Genomic DNA, 9,203 nt, shown 5'->3' with positions numbered 1-9,203 from the left:
TGCAACCAGGAAGGAGAACATTTTATCCACAAATACTTCTGTATGCAATCTTCCAAACTAATGAATCATTGAACACTACAATAAATAAATAAATAAATAAATACTAAAGAAATAGACTGTTTTAGAAAACATAACTCTAATATGAGCATTACGTTTAAATATAATTAGTAATTCTCTAATTACTATGACACATTACCTTGATTAAGTTATACATTTTAAACAATTCATTTGAAATCTCTCTTTATTAGGGTTACTTTGTAAAGTTCCCCTTATTATCCTGAAATAAAATCATAGATAAGTATGGCCCAACTATAGAATAAAAATTAGCAAAAACCAATATAACACCCTAACTGAACACAAAAGAGAAATAAAGTAAAAGCAACATAAAATTAAACATATATTTCAACATTTAAGTGCTTGGGCACTACTACACTAAAGGATGTATTAACATAGTTTGATGCTTGAACTTGAAGACAGAACTGCTACAAAAGTGACAGACTTGAACGCAGACTGATACAGAGGCATTATGTGGTAACTAAATCATTGTGAATGACACCACCATTAGTGATATACTTTTTGGAAATAAAGTCTTGAAAAATTTTCTAGCAAAATAGGGTAAGCCTTCCCTTAATTTATATTGTTGCTGTTTATGAAAATTCAGTGTATATTCAAAGTGTATAAAAATTACCTTGTGTTTATATGTAAAACGAAATTAATCTCTAAGTGCAGATAATTATAATTTTTTTTTACTTTTTCATTTACATTTTGTTTATTATTATTTGCTTAAAAAATCTACTTTATTAAGTTATGATTGGCATAGAAAAGCTGTATGTATTTAATGTTAATAATTAGATGAGTTTGGAGAAAGTATAAACCCCTAAAACCATCAGCATAATCTATGCCATAAACATATCCATTGGGGCGCCTGGGTGGCTCAGTGGGTTAAGCTGCTGCCTTCGGCTCAGGTCATGATCTCAGGGTCCTGGGATCGAGCCCCGCATCGGGCTCTCTGCTCAGCAGGGAGCCTGCTTCCTCCTCTCTCTCTGCCTGCCTCTCTGCCTACTTGTAATCTCTCTGTCAAATAAATAATAAATTAAAAAAACTTTAAACATATCCATCACCTCCAAAAGTTTTCTCTCACCATATAAATGATTTTTTCAACTGAGATGAATGTCTGGGGGAAATATTCAAAAGTCATGTGGGATGTAGAACAATTCTCTATTGATCGGACTGTTCCATGCATTGTGAGATGACTTTATTTATGCCTCCTGCCCACTAAGTGCCAGAACTATTTTAGATTAAAGGAGATTAAAGAGACTTGATAACTCAATTCAGTTATGATCTTTAATTGAATCCTGGATGGAACTCAAAACCAGCTACAAAGAACATTATTAGGATAACTGAGGACATTTAAATAACAAATTATGTAATAGATAATAGTATTAACATTACATTTCTTCATCATTAGGGTAATTACTGTTCTATTCCTGCAATTCTTCTACAGATCTGAAAGCTTTCAAGAAAAAATGTTTTTGTAGAAATGTCCTCACAAATTTTCAAAATTGCCATGTGGGGGGAGTACCATTCCCATGGAGAACTGGTGCCCTGTGTCCAGAGGGAAGGAGATGGGAGTTGGGAAAGGAGGAAGAAGTTAGAAGTGGGAGTGACATTCCTTCCCTGTGCACTGCCTCAGGGTGGATCTAGGAGGGGTACCTAGAAACACTTACAAATTTGGGTTTCCAAGAATAGTAATGACTTGTAACCTATTTATCATCTGGAACTTTAGAAGTGGCAGCCTTGCTAATATTCCCAGGCCACAGTGGCATAAGAATAGATTGCGATTGGGAGAGCATCAGAAAGTCCCCATGTGCCCAGGAAAAGCATATTAATGGTGATAAAAGGTGAAGAGCTCCTGCCAGTCAATGCTTAAGAGATTGATGAAGGTGGCTATGGCCCAGAGGCCCCCTCCATGCACCCTCCCACATCCTGAACTCGGGGGCTATCTTTGGAACTTCATAGCTAAGCTCAGTAAAAAGGGGATACAAAATGGGGGATAGGGTGGGATAGATGACAAGGGACCCGCAAAATTTAAGTTAAGCTTAAAATGTCTGAGTGGTCACTAATTTGAATTTACTTGGATGTGACTAAATTGTTTGCTGCTGTCAGATGGAAATGGGAGATCAAATTAATGGAGTTACAGAAAACCAAGTTACATTTCTTTCGGTAAATATAATTTTGTGGCTTGTAAAAACTTGAATCTGCTAAAGTAGTTAGATCAGATGTGTCCCTGGAGTAGGGTATTCACTTTCTAAATTCGATAGGATGGTTTTATTTATTTATTTTATATCAGGTTTTACAGTGCTATTGTTCGAATTCTCAGAGAAGTAGAAAGCTTGGGGCATCACTGTACATATAGAATGTAGCATCAGAGAGATGACAAGGGTGTGGGCAAAGGATTGTGCAAATGTGGAAGCATCATTTTGACAGAGACAGGGAGTTGCTGGGTTGGGGGGAGGTCATGTCTGAATTTGTGAGTATGAAAATTACCAGAAGTCTTGGGAGTCTCTTTTCCATTCTCTAGGAGATGAGGAAGACACTTTGCTCATTTAGTTGAAAAAAAAAAAAAATCAATTTGAAAAAAATCTCAGTGAGGCCTGTGGAGAATGTGTGGGCTCTTGTAAAATAAAACCCCTGCACCTTCAGCTGGCCCCCTTTGTTTAATCAGAGGATGCCACAGGAACCAGCAAGGGCAGATGGCTGAGATCCTATCGCAGCAGCCCCAGGAATTAGAACATTAATTTTAAAGGAGGATTAAAGCACAGAAGAACATTTTTAAAACATCATGCATTTTCATAAGTATCTAGGTACGCTCCCTGGCTAGATGTTTATGTGATGGGTCTTTGGAACAAAAACTGTGACAGAAGCAGGGGAGCTCTATGTGGGGGAAAATATCAATATTTGTCTTGCTAAAGTACCAGAAGGGCTTCTTCTTTTGTCTCGGTTCTGGCCCATAGGATGGAAAGAGAGCCTGGTATTATTTCAGCTTGGCTGATCATTGAGGCCTCTCTGAAGACATTGTGCCTTCCATGAGGTAGTCTTAGGGAGTCGTAGGCATGTAGGAGCAATGAAGCAGTCTACCCATTCCAGGCCAGACCTTTAAGGGATTTCACTGCCTTGCACTTTAGACATCAAGTCATCCTGGTGTTGTAGTCTTCAGACTGGTGAATGTGTACTCCTGGGGATACCTGATGACTTTCCGTGCAGCAGGGGACACAGAGAGCATTTAGATGTCCAGACTCTATGTATCTTCTTTCCTAATGTTTATCTGCCTGGGAACATACCTGACATCTGAAGATTCTCTTTCTAATTTCCTCTTACTTTAGAGACATAGGCATACCTCTTTCCTGATCATGGTGCTTTGTTTCATGATGGATAAGTTTCTGGTGGCAACAAACAAAAGACTTTTGGCTGACAAAGTGACTGGCTTGAATGACTGGGTTAAAAATCCTTTCACTACTCAGTTGGTTAATGACACTTCACTTTCATCAAAATTGATGTGTGTTTCTCGTCCCTGGCCTGCACCTTTGTTTTTACCCAGGGTAGCTTTACAGACATAATTATTATGTCTATGATAGCATTGACTGTGTCTGAAATCAAGATGTGTCTCATAGTTAATAGCATCTTATAATTCTTTCAGTTAGATCTCAGTCATGAAATTGTTATATGCTATTCATATGGCATAGATTCCTGACAATTCCAAGTAAGAAAACTTCAGAATAAAAACTTATGGAATGGTGTCCATGGCTTAGAAGAAAAATCCCAGAGACTACAGTGGAGCACTTTTATGAGAAAAATCCCGGAGACTATAGTGGAGCACTTTTATGAGAAAAATCGCTTCTCCAGTGTTCTTGATAGCACAGAAGATGAAAACAGGTAGGAAGCTGTGGTCATTAATGTCTCAGTTGAAAATTGATTCAGAAGACCTAGACTCAGACTGTGAAGATGCTGTAGGAGTACTGTTGTCAATTTATTTCATTTATATTATTCTTTTTTATGAATGCATAAAACTGATATATAATTAAAATCTGTGTTTAAAGTTAAAAGATCTCTTCCAAAAACTCTAAAAGAAATCCAAAATGATAAAAAAGCATTATATCATGGCTTAATTGGCAGGACTTTTTCTGCCTAGAGACATATTAAAAAATGTGTTCTAAAAGCAGTGATGTAGTAGGGTCAGTGAAATGTAGTATGTTTAATAATCATATATCAAGATATATGATTATTGTGTTGCTTCAAATAATTGTGTGATGATAATTGTAATGATAATGTAATTCAGAGGAAAAATGTTAGTACTTAGAACTGTAAGGGAATAGGAAATTTAAAAAACCTCTCTTTGTATATATACACAAATTTGTAGTAGTAGTTTGTACATGGTCTAACACATATCCCTGTGTTTCCCTTGAAAATTTAAACCATCCATGTGTGTTTATTGTAGCATCCTGGGATACCCCAGCACACAGTTTGGGAACCACAACTATGGGCCATATTCTTAATCTTCTTTGCTGCCTTAATGAAGTTCAGGCTTTCTGGTTTTCCTGAGGTGGTTAGGACTTTGGCAGCAGTCTTGGGCATGAAAACTTAATGAAACTGGGCAAAGAAGAAGCCAAAAATAGACCAAGGAAAACCTTGTGCTCAGTGTGAGCTTTTTACTGGGACAAATATCCATTTGTGTATCTAATTTTGAGAGACCACTAATCCTGGCTAACTGTTAAAGATTTTCACATTGCCACATGCAACATTGTTTCTTTCTTCTAATGTAGTCTGAAATTATAAACTCTTGAGGGGACAAAAATCATGTCTTCTTCAAAATTATATGGGACATCAAAAATTATAAATAATTTTATATTATGCCCAGCACAGTGCCTGGGCTTGAGAAGGTACTTAGTAAATATTTATTGACCTAAAAATCAGTAAATCAATGGAATAAAGAAAAATATATTGTATGCAATACTAAATACAATTCTTTGAACTTTCTTTGTTGAAGAAAACTACTTAGACATAGTGTGATGTTTTCTTAAGCCAGATACTCTTCTACATGAAAGGGAGTATCAAATTTGAGACTCAGATATGGTTTAAGAAGAGCACTAAGCTCTGCAGGGTGGGAATGAGGCCAGCTCACATCCCCTTCCATCATGGAGACGAACACCAGGCAATCCTGCTTCCATACCTAACATTTCTAGTTTTCAAATTCTACTTATCCTTTGCCTACAAAGAAAGAAAACAATTTTTTTTTCTTGTGAAAAGAGAATAAAACACTAATTTTTTTGGTATAAAAATCTACTTTCTATCTTGATGTAGAGTTCTTTCTTTTCTTTTCTTTTTTTTTTTTTAAATACCAAACTGCAACACTCCACCTACTTTCTTTAAAAATATAATTAAAAGTTTGCAGTTTCAGGGACTTCTGGTTGGCTCAGTCAGCTAAGCATTTGCCTTTTGTTCAGGTCATGATCCCAGGGTCCTGGGATCACGTCCCACATCAGGCTCCCTGCTCTCCCTCCACCTGCCTCTCCCCCTGTTCATGTGTCCTCTCTCTCTGACAAATAAATCAAATCTTAAAAAAAGAAAAAATAAAGTTTGCAGGTGTTATTCTTTAAGGCCATTTGAATTTCTGAGTACCTGGGATTCCCTGTGTTTTCTGTGAAACTTTGAATCTCTGTCTTGACCTTCTGCCATCTGTGTCTCCTGTCCTGGCTGCTCTACCCAGTGTTAGACCTCCTCTGCTGGCACAGCGCACCTGCTCTTGCTCTGGGTTCTGCAGTTCAAGGTGGAGAGCGGGTAGATGCAGGCACCAGAGATGAAAAATGGAGGCCTGCACAAATGCTAGAACATCAAACCACAAGGCTTCTTTAAGCCCGTAGTGAAGTAAAAATGATGAAGAGGTGTTTTTAGCAACAATTGGTGACCCTGATGATTATTTCAAAGTCAGTTATTTTGAATAGTTTAAGGTGTTAACCTTGGCCCAGCCCGGCTGCCTTTAGCCACTGAGGCTGAAGGTGTCCAAAGTGAATTACACAGAAGGCCATTTAGGCTGAGCCTCTTAGCATTCTGAATCGGATGCCATTTTTAATTTTTATTTTCTCATGGTTGCTGTGCGTGTGTTCGTGTTTGCAAAAGCAGTTTAGGCCCTGGAATTGCAAGCTGTTAGGACGGGGTTGTTTTGTTATCTCCTATCTTTGTTCCTCACCTCATTTTGAAGGATTGTTACACATTTGTAAGTACAATGGGATTATTTATTCATTGTGTCTGTCCACTCTTTTCTGTGCCACAAAAGGAGAAATCGCCTGCATGGCGACTTAAGAGCTTTCTGACCGCTCCAAAGTCATGACATTTCCTTTGCTTTTTGATGGCTGGCTTTGAAAAGCGGGGGAAGCTGGGTGACAGACTCTGTTGGCTCCAGGAGGGAGATGACTTGTCGTTGTTGTGAAAAAGCATAGTTAGTCACTTTTAAAAAGCAAATTGCGGACTTAATAGAACCACAGTCTTCTTTGGAGATTGCTACAAGGTGGATTGTCTTGATAAAACATTTGAAGCCAGAAATCCATCAAGCGTCAGTGAATACAAGCACTGACCTGAACCCAAGCACACAACATTCTCACCAAACTTCAAAGTTATTTTTTTTTAATAGAGAAAGGATAACTGTCCAGTACCTTTCATTTTGTCTTCTTTGCAATTCTTCCAGTTCCAAATCAAATGAAAGAGTATGATGATGAACTATTTCGAGTGTATCTGAAACCGTACGCACTGGTATCTGTAGGCTCAGCTTTTTGGCTTTCTGCAGAAGCTGTGAACATGCACTTGAAGCTGAGTATTTAGCAGACCCTTTCATGGCCAAGGGCAAATCTCTCTGTTAAACAGAACATATTTCTTCCTTGCATTACCCTTTCCCAAGCCCCTTGATCACTATGATGTTTCCTATCACTTCTTAGGTGATACTGAAAGAGTGACCTCAAATCATGTTGCTTTCCTTCTAGGTACTCACCTGTCTTTAAGGTAAGACCTTACCTTACCTGCCACCAAGTGAGGATAGAATTTTTAAGCATGGCAGCACTTGGCCAGATGTAGATGAGAGTAAGCAAGTAAGAGTTAATGGCTACTGGTACTTTTTCCTTCAAAGTAACAGCTATCCTAAGTAATACTAATGAATGGCTGACTGTGTTTTAACTGCCAAGCCCTCTCCCAAAACCATCATTATAGAGTCTTAGTTTTCTGCTGTTAAAGGGAGTGAGGTGCCCTTCCTACTCATGGGTTGTTGATAAGGCACAATTCAATGGGCTATGTTGAGAAAACAACAACACCACAAAGCTGAGATTTAAAAATGGGATTTTATTTGAAAAGTGAAACATGCAGAATGGTTGTGTTCTGTTGTGAGCAAAGTACTGAACAAGATGAAGGAAGACTTAGGTTTGCTGACCTTAGGTTGCTGACATAAGAAGACTTAGGTTTGCCCCTGTTTGCTGACCCTTCAGCTTAGGCCCTTGGAAAAGCTGTGATCGTAGCACTTGAAGCGAAGTCTCCTTTATTTTTTCTCCCCAGTGCCATTCACTTTCTCCAGAAAAATGAACTTTATGACCTTCGTTCTCCCCCATCTCCTAGCAAAAGCCTACAGTGCTTCTAGTACCATGAATTACTATTATTATTTTTTAAAGATTTTGCCTATTTATTTTTGAGAGTGTGCATGAGAGGGAGCACAAGCAGGGGGAGGAGTGGAGCTGGAGGGAGCAGCAGACTCCCTGCTGAGCAGGAGTCTGATTGGGGGCTCGATCCCAGGACCCCTTCGGTCATGACCTGAGCTGAAGGCAAACGCTTAACCAACTGAACCACCCTGGTGCCCCTACCATGAATTATTTTTTAAAAAATGCAAATGGTGTCACAATGCTTCTAGTACTCTTATTGTTTTTTCACTCAGTATTTTGTCTTCCAAATCTTCCCATATTGAGATATGTGTGTGTTTATTCATCTAAATTTCTGTATAGTATTTAATTATATGAATATACAAAACTCTCCTCTTGATTTGTTCAAATATATCAGGTATTCTGCCAAAGTCATCTTTTGAAGAAGTGTTCCCAGAGGACCTCCTCCATTTGGCACTGATTACCTTTACACTGGCAACACATCTGTTATCCTGAGAAATTTCCTTTGCCTATCCTGTATTGGATTTCCTCTTTCTTTTATTCCTTTGTTTTCGCAAAAACCATGTCACAGTAGCTTCCTGAAAAGTAATTCATGGAAGAGAAATTTTTTGAGAACTTGAATATCTAAAAATGCCCTATTTTGCCCTCAAGACATTATTATCTTCTATCTCTTTAGTTCTCTTTTCTCTGTATTTATACTTCTGTTGGATATATAGTTTAAGGTTGAAAATAATTTTCCTTCAGAAAAAAATTAAAACTATTGCTTCATTATTATCTGTTTTGTGTATGTTGAGTTTGAGGAGTTCTTTATAGATCCTGGATATTAGCCCTTTGTCTGTACTGTCATTTGCAAATATCTTCTCCCATTCAGGGGTTGCTTCTTTGTTTTGTTGACTGTTTCCTTTGCTGTGCAGAAGCTTTTGATCTTGATGAAGTTCTAAAAGTTAATTTTTGCTTTTGTTTCCTTTGCCTTGGGAGACAAAATCTGGGCAGAAGACATGAACAGACACTTTTTCAATGAAGACATACAAATGGCTAGCAGACACATGAAAAAATGTTCATCATCACTAGCCATCAAGGAGATTCAAATCAAAGCCACATTGAGATACCACCTTACACCAGTTAGAATTAGAATGGCCAAAATTAACAAGACAGTAAACAACATGTGTTAGAGAAGACGTGGAGAAAGGGGAACCCTCTTACACAGTTGGTGGGAATGCAAGTTGGTGCACTTTGGAAGATAGTGTGGAAATTCCTTAAGAAATTAAAAACAGAGCTTCCCTATGACCCTGCAATTGCACTACTGGGTATTTATCCCAATGATACAGATGTAGTGAAAAGAAGGGTGATCTGTACTCCAATGTTTATAGCAGCAATGGCTACGGTGGCCAAACTGTGGAAAGAACCAAGATGCCCTTCAAGGGACAAATGGATAAGGAAGATGTGGTCCATATATACTGTGGAATATTATGCCTTCATCAGAAAGGATGAATACCCAACTTTTGTATCAGT

The sequence above is a fragment of the Mustela putorius genome, unplaced genomic scaffold, assembly GCF_011764305.1.
Source record: "Mustela putorius furo isolate JIRA1106 unplaced genomic scaffold, ASM1176430v1.1 tig00003834_pilon_pilon_pilon, whole genome shotgun sequence".
Classification (NCBI taxonomy): domain Eukaryota; kingdom Metazoa; phylum Chordata; class Mammalia; order Carnivora; family Mustelidae; genus Mustela; species Mustela putorius.
Note: the sequence above shows the minus strand (reverse complement) of the source record.